Below are 14,481 nucleotides of genomic sequence, written 5' to 3' on the forward strand. Positions count from 1 at the left end.
GGTGGAACTCATGAAGGTGCCATGGAAACACCCGAAGGGATTGGAGTGGACTTCGGAGCCAGTGGAAGAGATGATGGAGCATTACCCCGAGCTGTTTCCGGATCGAGCAGCAGACTTCGAAGACAAAGTCTGAAATAAGTGGGGAAGATTTGTAGCACCTGGTTCCTGGTACGTACTCCTTGTGAATTATATTTTAATTTTATGCATTTTTGCCCTGGACTCGACGAGTTGAAGGACCAACTCGCCGAGTAGGAGCGGGTTATGGTGCGGGGTTTGAACTTTGTACTCGGCGAGTCGGTACCTAGACTCGACGAGTAGACCCTGTTTGGACTAAAACCCTAATTCGGGTGTTTGCACCCTATTTAAACGCTCTAACTTGTTCTCCTTAGTCCATAGGACTTCCAGAGAACCTTAGAAGGAGATCCTAGCCCCCATATTGTCCTTGAGAGTGATTTTGGCTTAGTGGAGAAGGTTAGGAGCTTAGAGGAAAGAAGAGGAGGTTGAAGTGAGCAAGGAGGAGAGGTAGATCTGGAATCTACACTGTAAGAAGCTTCCATGCAGGTAGAAAAGTTCTTACCTTGTTCATTAGTTCATTAGATCCCCTTTTTGTCCCAAATTAGTGGTTTCAAGCCCTAAAACCTCAAATTTCATGTATTTATACTTTAACTTCTGTAAGGACTTCGGATTGGGATCTTATGGGCATCCTAGATGTATAAGATCTCTGTGGTTGGGGTTATTGAGGTCTATTTTGAGGGTTTGACCCCTTAAAGAGCTTAGATTTGCCTTCTTGAGCTTATAGGGCCATGCATGCACGTAAAGTTTGCAACTTTACGTGATAAGCATGCTCTAGGAACATGGATCTATGAGTTTGAAGCGTTGCATGTCCCAGTTTTGGTCTATTTGGGAAGTAGGACGTAGGGACTCGGGGAGTCCCAAAGTGGAACTCGCCGAGTTCTATGAAGATGGCCTTAGACTCAGCGAGTTGGAAGAACAACTCGGCGAGTTGTTCTTCAAACTCGGCGAGTCATATGAACTTTCATTGAGTAAGAGGGGTTTAAGTGTTGAAGGTTCAACCCTTCGTATCTGCACTCGGAATTAGCAGTGTAACGTAGTCCCAAAACCCCCAAACCCTCTTATGGGGTGTTCTGGTGAGAATTGGAAGCAAGTAGGAGATCCACTCAAGGAACTCGGCGAGTTGCTCATGGACTCGGCGAGTCAGGACACGAGTCGGCCCCATAGTCCCGAGTAGTGAGTCGAGGGTGACTCATTGAGTGGAAAGAGGGACTTGGCGAGTAGGACCAGATTAGTACGGGAAGGACTCGGCGAGTCTGTGCCACGACTCGGCGAGTCCAGTCAACTGGAAGTTGACTTTGACCAAGGAGTTGACCTTGGACCAGGGATGGGTCAGTCAATTGACCTAAGTGTATTTATGAGTGGGTAATATATGTTTATGGGTTTTTAGCCGGAAGACTACCGGTGCAGCAGCCAGACGTCTAGCAGTCAGACTTTCGGTAGCTACTCTTCGAGGTGAGTTTCCTTCCTGTAGTAACGGGTCTAAGGCACCAAGGCCGGCCCGTATAGACGATATGTTAGTGTCGGAGTGTGGGCAGAGACCATATCTCATAATTGAGTTTGATTATGATATATGCCAGTATGATAGTATTGTTTATACTTGTTGGTTGTGTGATACTTGTATGTTATGGTTGAGCAGCTGAGTGTGAGCGAGGCCCTTATCTCTTTGATAATGGAGTGTGGGTGAGGCCCGGATCTCCTAAATATCAGAGTGTGAGCGAGGCATGTATCTCTCGAATAGCGGAGTATGGGCGAGGCCCGTATCTCCCAGCTAGCGAAGTGTGGGCGAGGCCCGTATCTTCATGAGTGTGGGCGATGCTCATATCTCCTAGTTGTTCATCATATGTTTGTATGGTATGAGGTATTATGGGGGAACTCACTAAGCTTAGTGCTTACAGTTTTCAGTTTTTGTTTCAGGTACCTCTTCTTCGAAGGGGAAGGAGCTAGAGCGGTAGCGGCCCATCACACACTTGTATCGTATTTCCATACTAGGAGATCTTCCCAGGGATTCGAACTCTGACATTTGTTATGTTTTATGAAAATGTTTTTCAGAAACACAATATCTTTTATGAAATGTTATGATCGGTGAACGTTTTATTTCTAATGTTTACTAAGTATATGTTTTAAAAAAAAATGAATTTTTGGCTTGTATTTTTGGGATGTTACAGAAACGAAACAAACGTTTGGAAAAACTATAATAGGTATAATTTCCAACAAACATTTTTACATGATAAAAACTCTTTATCAAACTGTCTTACATACTTTATGTTTCCTTTCAAACGCTGTTAGAATCGTGTTTCAAACAAAGGTCTTGTTATACTTAAAATTGTTCTTATCAAACGAACTACTTTCAAATCGTTTTTATAAACTGACATCAAGTCATCATTTCTTATTTATTAAACTTTTCAAAGGTTTTACAAAACTTCTTTTATATTTTTATTGTCAAAAGCATGCCTATATATATCATGTATACATATATAGACATAAAAGCTTCCATCAGTCGGTTCAGTACCTTTGGGTAGGAAAGGCATACCTCGGTTATACATGTACAATACTAGTAACTATAATAGGTATAGTTAGGAGATACTACTTACCATTCCAAGTACAAGGAATCACACAAAAGTCAGTTTATTATGAGTCTATACTAATACATTACATACTATATAAAGAGATACGATTACATACAATTACAAGTCATACAATTTCAAGACATACAATTACAAGAGATACGATTACATAAGATAGTGTACTAGATATTCATGAAATTTTATATACTATAAGTACCATATCAAAGAGACATTTTCATATACAAGAACAAATGGACATTTTCATAGGTAAATCTGTTTTATACTAGGTTTTGTGAGATATTTCACGTACTTTCGAGTATGCATTATTATATCCTATATTATATACCATAATCCTTTGTAGGGGGAGCGTGATACTTATGTATAGATCTATACGGGATTGACAATCCTGCACCTAAACTGTTAGCTACAGTTAGACCGGCAGGTTTGGGGTGACAAACGTCATATTATTCCAACACCTGAAGAATGTTGTTATAGGCAGTCTAGGTCATTAGCATGGTTATAAAAGTCACATGGAGTACTTAAAACACGTTGATTTACGGGGTTATCAAATACCTTATCGATTTTATACGTACACAAATCTACTATTTTAGGCAATGAAAAACACCATGGTAGTTCATTTTTAGGACTTTTAAACTACCACCCACTTATGGGAAAATATTACATTTCTAAAAACATTCAAAACAGTCGGGTCTTGGTAGAAGGCTACTTTTTATTCTAGTAGAAAATATGGGATTTTCTAGGGTTTTCAAATGTTTACAATTACTTACAAACATGTTCATTGGTACAAACTTTCCTTCTAACATTTACAGGTCCTTCTTTACAGTTTTACAAATCAAAATCACATAAATACTTATGAACTCACCAGCATTATTGCTGATACTCGCTTTCAAAATAACTTGTATTCTCAGGTCACAAATAGACAGGTACGACTACCAGGTTTTGTGAAGACGGAGCGGTCAAGACTCGTCTTTTATTTTGAATATTCATTTTGTAGAATTATACTATGAATGAACTCACATGTAATTAAAATTTTACTATTAATGGAATGGATGATGTTGTTACTTGTTTACTAGTTTGCATTGTTGTGATACATTACATGATGTCCTCCACCCCAGAACGTTTCCGTCGTTCTTGGTTTTGGGGTGTGACAGATTGGTATCAGAGCATTGTTTATAGTGAATTGAGTATATCAACCCATAAAAGATAGATGTACTATAAATACAATAGGGATTAAAATACTCTGATAAAGAGTCTATACTTTTAAAATAATAACATATTTAATTAAGTATACGTGCCTTCATTCATACTAAAACTAGTGTCACTAAGACAGAACAAAAGTATTACGATTGTTGGGCAGCACAAGTAGACTTAGAGACGTATAGTCAAAACTAGGAAGATATAGCCTGATCAACTATATTATCCGAGGGTTGACTAGCATGTGCCTAAGTGTGGTCGTGAGGTTGCAACAAGTATAAAAACTTACCCACTATACCACAATAAGGACAATAGAATATAAACCTAAAATACTATAGGGGTATTTTGTGTGTTACTATAAACTACTTATGTGTTAGATTCTTCTACCCCAAATATCGCATAGATAACATAGCTGGACCCCATCCCCACGATGACCCGTACTTCCTGAACAAAGGCAATGCTGGATGGTTCAGAGAAGAACTAGAGAATGATCATCCAATCCCTTTTGAATGATCACCATGCTGAAGACCTTTCGGATGATGATAACTCCGAACTCGAGGATGAGAACCTACCCCCGGTAACTCCCAGTTCAAACCCTAGCCCTCGTCCAGCTCTTCATGGCCCGAAGCCTCCTTAGGTAGAATGCCTGGAAACATGGAGCAAAAATCAAGATCAACCTATACCGTTTAAAGGACACCGAAACTGCTATAACTTAAAGCGGAGCTCACCAGATAGAGTTCTACCAATCCTGATCCGTAAAGTTGCCCGAAACGAAATTCAGGGCATGACGACTCTCCATTTTATCAAAGAGGTTAAATACCAATGTAAGAATGCATACCATCCGCACCAATCGTCTTGAAAACACTCGTGAGAGATCTGAGAGAGACCATGAGGGATGATCGTCACCATTAGTGGATGCTGCAAGCATTAGCTGAAACATGAGCCGAAGTCATAGAGCTATGAGTACGTCAAAGGGTGTACGAAAGACACCTACTTGATATGGAACGTCAACCAGCTGAGCTGAGATTTCACAAGAGGGATGACCGTCACCATTAATGGATGCCTTACTTTATTTTCATTGTTAAAGGAATTATTTTTCTGTCTATGCCCGATGTAGCATTTTTCTATGTAACTATCTTGTACTGTAAGTACTGTTAGTTAGGCCTTTATGCGGCTACAACCTTTCTACTCCAGATATGATGTAAGACCTTCTTCAAAATAAATTTTCCCAAACTTATTACGTCATGAATATCGATATTGAAAGTCAGCTAACTTCGGTGTCACTCTTTGTTCAAAAACCCTCATCATACCTTCATTGGAGTCTATCTGAAACATGCTTTAGTCATGTTATTTGACTATAGTAATTTAACTCTAGAGACATTTCGAAGTCTCTTTTAGTGGTTGGATCATGTTATTCACCAACCAACAATACCTCGGCTTGAAAGAAAAACGTCTTAAGACCCCTATACAAACATACTTCTACTCTGTATTAGGATTTCATCATAGGGATGTAGGTCAAACCATCATGAACGTACTTCCAATCCGTACTAGGACTGCATCATAGGGATGTAGGTCAAACTTTTGAGAACATACTCTTACTCTTTACTTAAGCGATCGAAGTACATTTAGAGTCAACCAAAATCGCTCACAAAATCCTTTTTCTTTCGTGTTACAGAATCATGTCGCCGAAGAAAAGTAATCAACCCATCAGCCAAACATTAACTCTTCAGATTGATGCAGCTACCTTTCAAGTTGCAGTCTTAGCTGCCGTGACAGTTGTTTTGACTTACCTTAACACTAACAACGCAAATGTTAGCGAGATGGTTTTCAATAATTCCAATCCAAGTAACAACCAAGTGCACCCACGAGTAACAAACTACCACGACACTCCGAACCTCAAACCAAAGATCAATAAACGAAAATTCTGGAATATAGTTAAAGGTAAATCACCTCGAGGGACAAACAAGAAAACATCACTGGTGGCAGCCTTCGCAGCCACGACATATGCAACTCCTACCACCAACACTGCTAGTATCCCAATTATCGCTAACCCGGCCAGACACTATGATGGAAACCTACCGAAGTGCAATAAGTGTAGCTTCCATCACCTAGGTAGTTGTCGTCTGTTACACTGCAAGACCTGCAACAAGAATGTACACACTACCCGCTTCTGCAGGACTCAGGTCCAACACATTACTTCAACCACCAATGTCGAAATTTCTCGGATATGCCATCTATGTGGTTTAATGGGACACTTCAAAAGGGACTGCCCAACAAAGAAGAATGACAATGGAACAGGAGGACTTTGACCTCAGAATGGAAAAAGGCAATGAAGGACCTGACTATAATAGTGGCTCACTTCCAATTGTCAGCATTAAGTATGCTGTTAAAAATGTTTAAAAGTAGTGCAAATCGAGTCTTATATTTTGAGAGATCCCATCAGTAAAGGGGACCCTCGTGCTGTGTATACTTGCCTTTTGTAGTATACCTTGTTCGCAACAATAGTCTTGTAGTAAAACCAAAGTACTGTAACTCTGTTGAAAGTTGCACTGTTGTGTGTTGTCTGTAACACCCTTATGATAAAATCTAATAACTTTATTTCCAAGTAAGTCCGATATCATCATACAACTTCACTCAATTTGATCCTCACAATACCAGTTTCATGCGTACTTCTCCTTCTCCGAAAAAATCTTTCTAGCGAAGCCGTCATTCTAGACCACCGAAGTACTCATGCATAGAGTACCTCATGTTTCTTATCTTTTCCAAAGAAACCTTAACAAACCTCCCCGAAGTACCACTCGTTCAGTACGTGAAATTCAATCCACAGACCCACATTTTCAATCTTAATTATATACAACTCATATACCTGAGACTGTGATTGATGAACCAGGTATGAGTTCTACTATGAACTTCAGGACGGAGACTGCCCAAGACTGTGAGTGATCGTTCTTCCATGAGAATAAACTTAGAAACACCTATCCTTTTACCTAATTCATGAGTAGCCATACTTTCTTTTAGATCTTAACGACAACTAATCCACCCCAAGGTTTTGACATCATAATCAGTAGGATTTGGTTAAGTCTACATCGAGCCGACATCAGGTTCTTTGATAAAGCAGTTCGTCTTAACCTCTGTAAACAACAAAGCCCTTGTTAGTTACAACGACGAACCAAGTACGAACCCCTTCATCATTTCAGGTATGCAAGCTCATAAATGCTTATGAAAGGAATATCACACATTCCTTGCATACATCGTCGATGCGAGCCAATGAGCGAAGAACATTCAGAACATCCCAAAAGTACGCGACTTTCTCGACATCTTTCCAGGAGAACTACCGGGATTACCACCACAACGTCAATTCGAGTTTAGAATCGACTTAGTTACAAGGGCTACCCCAGTAGCCAAATCACCTTATCGTCTAGCTCCAACTAAGATACTGGAACTTCCCAGACAGCCTAACGAACTCCTCAGAAGAGGATTCTTTAGGCCAAGTTTCTCACCTTGAGGAGCACCAGACTTATTTGTAAACAAGAAAGAGCATTCCAAACGCTAAAGTAAGCCTGGTGCACTGCACTGAAATTATCCCTCCCAAAAGGGGATAAAAGATTTTGTGGTATAATGCGATGCATCCAACCAAGGGCTTGGTTGTGTTCTTATGCAAGAGGAAAGGTCACTACCTATACTTCATCATAGGTTAAGAAACAAGAAGTTGACTATTCAACACATGATCTTGAGTCAGGAGCAGCGGTAATTGCTCTGAAGATCTGGAGACACTACTTGTGGGGTACAAGGTGTACTATGTTCACGGACCACAAAAGCATTCAACATACATTCGACCAAGAAGAGTTATCACGCCAATGAAGGCAAGCGAAAGAAGCAAAGTCGTATCCCGATAGTGAAAGGTTCGCTGGAATGCCAAGCGAGTACCAGAGTTCACTTAAGAACACGAGTAGCAAATAAAACTTCTATCCGTAGCATGATTATTAATTCTGCTTAAACTCTAATTTTGGGATGAAATTTCCTCTAACAGGGGGATGATGTGACAACCCGATATTTTGAGACAATAAAATGTAACATCAGTCAAATTTAGGCCAAAATATAAATTTCCTAAAATCTTATTTGGGTTAAATAAAGTGGTAGGAATCGTATAAAGGCTTTTGTACATATAAAGAACACTAAAATCCGAGTTATAACGAAAAAGTTATGACCAACCGAAAATTCTCGGCAAAACCAGGCAACAGTGATTAAGCGAAAAACGCGAAGTTTCAATACAATAATTTTTAGCCTTAGGTATCTGCACGAAAGTCGTAGATTACGTTAAACCGTGATCATGCATAAAAAGAACACCCAAAACGGACATCGTATGAAGAAGTTACAAATTTTCTATGTTTCATGACAGCGGTAGACAACTAAGAAATTGAAATAGAGATCGAGCGATTTTTAGCCGACACAAGTTAAACGAGAGTTGAAGGTCTCGACAATAGTAGTTCAATGGTAAAAATACAAACGAAAACGGACATCGGATAAAGAAGTTACGAATTTTTAACGGACATTAGCAGTTCCGACCCATTAAAAACATAGTATTATAAATAAATCAAAACTAGCCGACGAAGTCTAAATGAAAGTTGTAGAGCATAGTCTCACCTATGCGTGGATATAAAGAATGCGAAAAACGGAGCCGGTACGCGAAAGTTACGGAATTTAGAAGATTGAAACAGGAATTATGCCCAACTTAATTCAACAGTACGCCCAACGTACTCAGGTGCAGGGTTGAGTCCCATCAGCTGAAGACTCTATGCGTAGCTAGAACCAAGTCGTAAGCCATGACGCAAAGTTACGCCCAGCGTAACCAAAGTAAGCCTAGCGTACTCACGCCTTCAACCCTATAAATAGAGGGCATGAACTCCAAATTTTGGAGACTTCTCTCAAACTCTCACTCACCTTCACACACTTGTACACCCCAGAGACCATCCTGACACCCTCGGTTCTACACCCGAGCCCCCGATGAAGGTTCTACGCTACCGAGATCCCCGAGAAGCTCGAAGACGCAGCTTTCCGCAGTTGAAGTTCTGCTCGACTCTAGTCACACTCTCTGCAAACCGAACAAGTGAGTTGATACCCCTATAAACTACATTTTTAAATGTGTTATTCATTCTTTTATACAGTTTTAAGGGGGGGGGGGGGAATACAAGTAAGCACACGGTTATTATCATGTGTAACCTAAAGTTTCACTATATACTCTTTCTATCAAGTAGATCATATGCGATTCATAACTACTACATGGAAACTTTCGTACGCAAAATATATCACGATAACATCTTGTCTTTTGAAATTAAATATGTTGTTATACATATATGAATCAAACACTTTATTTATACTTTGAGTATATGTGTTCATTTATGTCACTACAAAAGATACACTTTACATCACAAGTGAGCATTTCACTAGCGTTCATTATACAAACGAAACAAACATTTGGAAAAACTATAATAGGTATAATTTACAACAAACATTTTTACATTTTAAAAACTCTTTATCAAACCGTCTTACATACTTTATGTTTCCTTTCAAACACTGTTAGAATCGTGTTTCAAATAAAGGTCTTCTTATACTTAAAATTGTTCTTATCAAACGAACGGCTTTTAAATCGTTTTTATAAACTGACATCAAGTCATCATTTTTTATTTATTAAACTTTTCAAAGGTTTTACAAAACTTCTTTTATATTTTTATTGTCAAATGCATGCCTATATATATCATGTATACATATATAGACATAAAAGCTTCCATCAGTTGGTTCAGTACCTTTGGGTAGCAAAGGCATACTTTGGTTATACACGTACAATACTAGTAACTATAATAGGTATAGTTAGGAGATACTACTTACCATTCCAAGTACAAGGAATCACACAAGAGTCAGTTTATTTATGAGTCTATACTAGTACATTACATACTATATGAAGAGATACGATTACATACAATTACGAGGCATACAATTTCAAGACATAGAATTACAAGAGATACGATTACATAAGATAGTGTACTAGATATTCATGAAATTTTACATACTACATGTACCTTATCAAAGAGATATTTTCATATACAAGAACAAATGGACATTTTCATACGTAAATCTGTTTTATACTAGGTTTTGTGAGACATTTCACGTACTTTCGAGTATGCATTATTAAGTCCTGTATTATATACCAGAATCCCTTGTAGGGGGAGCGTGATACTTGTGTATAGATCTATATGTGATTCACAATCTCGCACCTAAATTGTTAGCTACAGTTAGACCGGCAGGTCTGGGGTGACGAACGTCATATCATTCCAGCGCCTGAAGAATGTTGTTACAGGCAGTCTGGGTCATTAGCATGGTTATAAAACTCACATGGAGTATTAAAAGAACGTTGATTTATGGGGTTATCAAATACCTTAGCGATTTTATACGTACACAAATCTACTATTTTAGGCAATGAAAAACACGATGGTAGTTCATTTTTAGGACTTTTAAACTACCACCCACTTATGGGCAAATATTACATTTCTAAAAGCAAACATTCAAAATAGTCGGGTCTTGGTAGAAGGCTACTTTTTATACTAGTAGAAAATATGGGATTTTCTAGGGTTTTCAATCATTTACAATTACTTACAAACATGTTCATTGGTACAAACTTTCCTTCAAACATTTTACAGGTCCTTCTTTATAGTTTTACAAATCAAACTCACATAAATACTTATGAACTCACCAACATTATTGCTGATACTCGCTTTCAAAATAACTTGTATTCTCATGTCACAAATAGACAGGTACGACTACCAGGTTTTGTGAAGACGGAGTGGTCAAGACTCGTCTTTTATTTTGAATATTCATTTTGTAGAATTATACTACGAAAGAACTCACATGTAATTAAAATTTTATTATTAATGCAATGGATGATGTTGTTGCTTGTTTACTACTTTGCATTGTTGTGATACATTACATGACGTCCTCCGCCCCAGAACGTTTCCGCCATTCTTGGTTTTGGGCGCGACATTCGACCATACTTCCTTGAATGGAAGTGCGTTCTTAGAGTAGAAAGTATCAAGTCTTTCCCTTTCTGTTCGGATGATCACTTCCAGAGGATTTGTGGGATGGAGTGGAGCGAACTTGGTGTAATACTTGTTGTAGGGAGAGAGAGAGGAAGATCGAGTTGCTCAAAATCACTTGTAGGAATGTCATAAGACATGACTGGTATGATTTTGTGACTCTGTAGGATGCCTTCACGGCAAAGTAGAGATATCCCACGCATTGGGTCAGGATTATTTTTAAGAGCCTGTATCCGGATGCTTTCTTTAAGAGCTTGATTTATTTCCTCTGACACCATCCATGTTTTTGTTTAAGTTGAGGTGCGCAGTGCAAAGCTGGTTGTTCGGTTGCCATTGGTTTCTTGCCTTTTTCTTTATGAAGTGTAGAGATGACCAGCATTAGATTCTCATCAATCGTGAATTCCGGAGTATGATTTGGAAGCGGTTCTTCCGAAATATCATCAGGAGTCCGGAGTGGAGAGCCCTGATCGATTGGAGGAATTATTGGTTCCGAAATACGAGGTTGTACTGAAGGAGTAGCCCGGAATTATTGGACGGTCTAGAGAGATTTGGCCTTAGCCATTTTGACAGCTTGATCAAAAACTTCTGGAAGAGAGGACGGCCAGGAAACTGTGGACCATATCCTCTTTTGTTATTTAGTAATAACCTTTGGAATGGACAGCTTCGGAGCTTGAAGAGCAAGGATTCCCTTAGGAGCGTCATTAGGAACATATTCTCTTTCATCTTCACTTCCTTCATATTTTTCGCTTTTGGAAGGTGAAACAGAGAGAGTCTGAACTTCTTCGTCTTCTGATGCTTCTTCATCTCGAAGATAGAATTGAGTGGGAGGTTTCCATGGTTTACTGGGTCATTATCCGCCTCTTGCATCGATATCCCAGTGGACCGGTGCAAGCAATAAAGAGTCCTTGAGATCATCAAACTTGGAGAAGACCTTCTGAAAGCCTGTTGTAAGTTGAAGAGAGAGAGAGAGAGAGAGAGAGAGAGAGAGAGTATCATAGGCATCAGCAGTGGGAGCTTGCTTAGAAAGGTGCTTGAACGTGCTGCTAAGGATAACAATCATCTCATCAAATTTCCGGTCGTAACATCAACGATGTTCCAAGTTGAATGAAGAAGTTTTATGAGGACTTGTTGAATAATCATGTTCATCTCATCCTTTTTCTTAATCTCCTTCTCTATTCTTTGAATTTGTTCTCATGGCGAATGTGGTTTTGCTTGATTAGGTCATTGGTAGCAACCACCAAGTCATCATTAACTTTAAGTATTGAAGTGATGGAGTTGAGGTAGTGTCAACCTGAATGTCGTATTTGGAGTCGAAGCCGAAGGGAGATTAATTGATCAAGTTGGGCATCTCTTTCCGCAATCGATGGTCCGGACTGTTAGGAGAGAGAATGGAGAATAGCATCAAGTTTGCCATCAAGTCTGGAGACTTTTTGCTCCAGTTTGGAGTTCAATTGTGTTTCAAAATTTTCAACTGATGGCACCTTCGCTATAGTGTTGAAGACATTGGTGCGGATCTCCAGGAGAGCGAAGCGCTCAACATAATCGCTAGCAGAGGATTCCGAATCAGAGTTGGAGTATTGTGGATGAGACTTGCGTGAGAGAGGATGAGTTGAAGGACCTGGTTTGGTGGTAGAATCATCTTCTTGATGTTTAGAGTTTGAGCCTCCATCCGGAGTGGTGAGGATGAGGATCCGAAGTCATATGCAGACTTAGAACTGGATGGCTTGGATTGGAAGTGAGCTGAAGCCTTGAAGGTGTATTCCGAAATGATCCTTTTTTCATCATCCAACATTACTTCTTCGAAGATCTTTTCTTCCGGATCGATGTGGAAAGCACTATGATGAGTGGTGACTGGTGGTTACTTCGAGGTAAACTTAACATCTGCATCCACGTCAGTGGGAGGAATATAAGGCTTGTTGCTCTAAATAGCCCTATTCCTCATGGAAATTAGATTGGATTCCACTTGAGCTCTAGTGAGGTCCGGACGCCGAGATGTTGCCCTGTTAACATAATCTTCCCAATCGGGATCATTAGCCCTTAGTCGTCCTTTACTCCTTCTGGGTATCAGACCAGTTGAGGCATCAAAAGTTGGAGGGACAAATCCTCCTTCCGGATGCATGGGGTATGGAACAACGATTCCCGAGTGTGTGCGTGTAGAAGAGATAATGGGAATATCAAATTGGACACATGAGTGTGTTCCAGGGGGCTGCAAGGAACTTTGCTCAACACCGGCATCACCCTTTTGGGAGGGTTAGGGTGGATTATGTGGAGACTCCTTGTGAGTGTGTGCTTGAGATGTTGAAACATTGAGTGGTACCTCATATGAGTGGGTAGGTGCGATATGCAGAAGACCAAAGTTAGTCGAAATGTCATGCGTACCAACCTGTTGAGAGGGGCACTGACTATGGTTTTCTTCTTGGTTTCAGGCTTTGTAGGAGAAGCCTTTCACTTGGCTGATTTCTTGAGTTTAGGCCTAGACATGGCAGGGTCAGCCTCTTCCGAAGTATGTTCAACAGAGACCGGGGCAGGTTGTGTTGGGTCGAACACAACCAAAGTCTCTAGATGTTGTTTCGGATAAGGAGAGTCGGAAGGACTGATGGCCAACATATGGTCCGGATGTCGTCTGACCGGACCAAAAGAAGATTGGTCCAGAATCCTATATGCCTTGACTATTTTAAAAGAGATACATACCTCTGGAGGAATTGTGCTCACCGGAATTGGTTCCGACAGTTCAGTGAAAACTTGTTGAAGCGTCAAAATCTAGGGCTTGAAATTTTGTTTGGCTTTCTTTTGGTGGCGAATTTGCAGAAATCTTGCCAACATACTTCCTGAAGATCGACAACGTTCTTACGTCTGGAGTGGATGCTGAAGACAACGTTCAACCAATCTATGCTCAAGGTATCAATACCTCCATGCTTGCCAGATAACCCACATATAATAAGATGCATAAGAACAATCTAGAGCCCAGAAAAAGCAATTTTCTTGAAATCCTTAGCCTTGTAGTCTTGTGTGTAGCTAATCTAGTTTAGAAACGTCTGGAACTCTTCAGACGTTGGTTCAAAAACTTTGAAACCTCTAGGATTAGGTTTGACACCAATCACCTTGAGAAAAGTTGATTTATAGATAGGAATGGTGCGATCACCAACAATGGTGGTTTCCAAAGCTCGATTTTCTTGTTTTATACTTGTGAATGCGCGATGAAGATGATGATGTGGTAGTGGTGGATCAGGGATTTTGGTAAGTGGAATGGAGAGAGGGTGATTTGCAATGAACTCGATCATCACTTTGATCGATTTATCGTAGTCTAGAGGATTTAGGGAGAAAAGTTGGGTTGTATCTCTAAGAAAGGGTTCTTGATCGGTAGAAGAGGATGAAACCTTTGATCCTTTTGATGATTTCTTCCTTGCGATTGATTTTTTGGGTGTTGATGCAGTTTGAATAAGGTTTTGTGAAGACTCCCTTGTTGAAGAAGGATGAATGCTTGATGAACACGAAGAACAGTGAGAGATTTTAGGAAATTGGGAGTTGAGAGAGCGTAA

The sequence above is a fragment of the Lactuca saligna genome, chromosome 7 (genome assembly GCF_052625555.1).
Source record: "Lactuca saligna cultivar CGN05327 chromosome 7, ASM5262555v1, whole genome shotgun sequence".
NCBI classification, from domain to species: domain Eukaryota; kingdom Viridiplantae; phylum Streptophyta; class Magnoliopsida; order Asterales; family Asteraceae; genus Lactuca; species Lactuca saligna.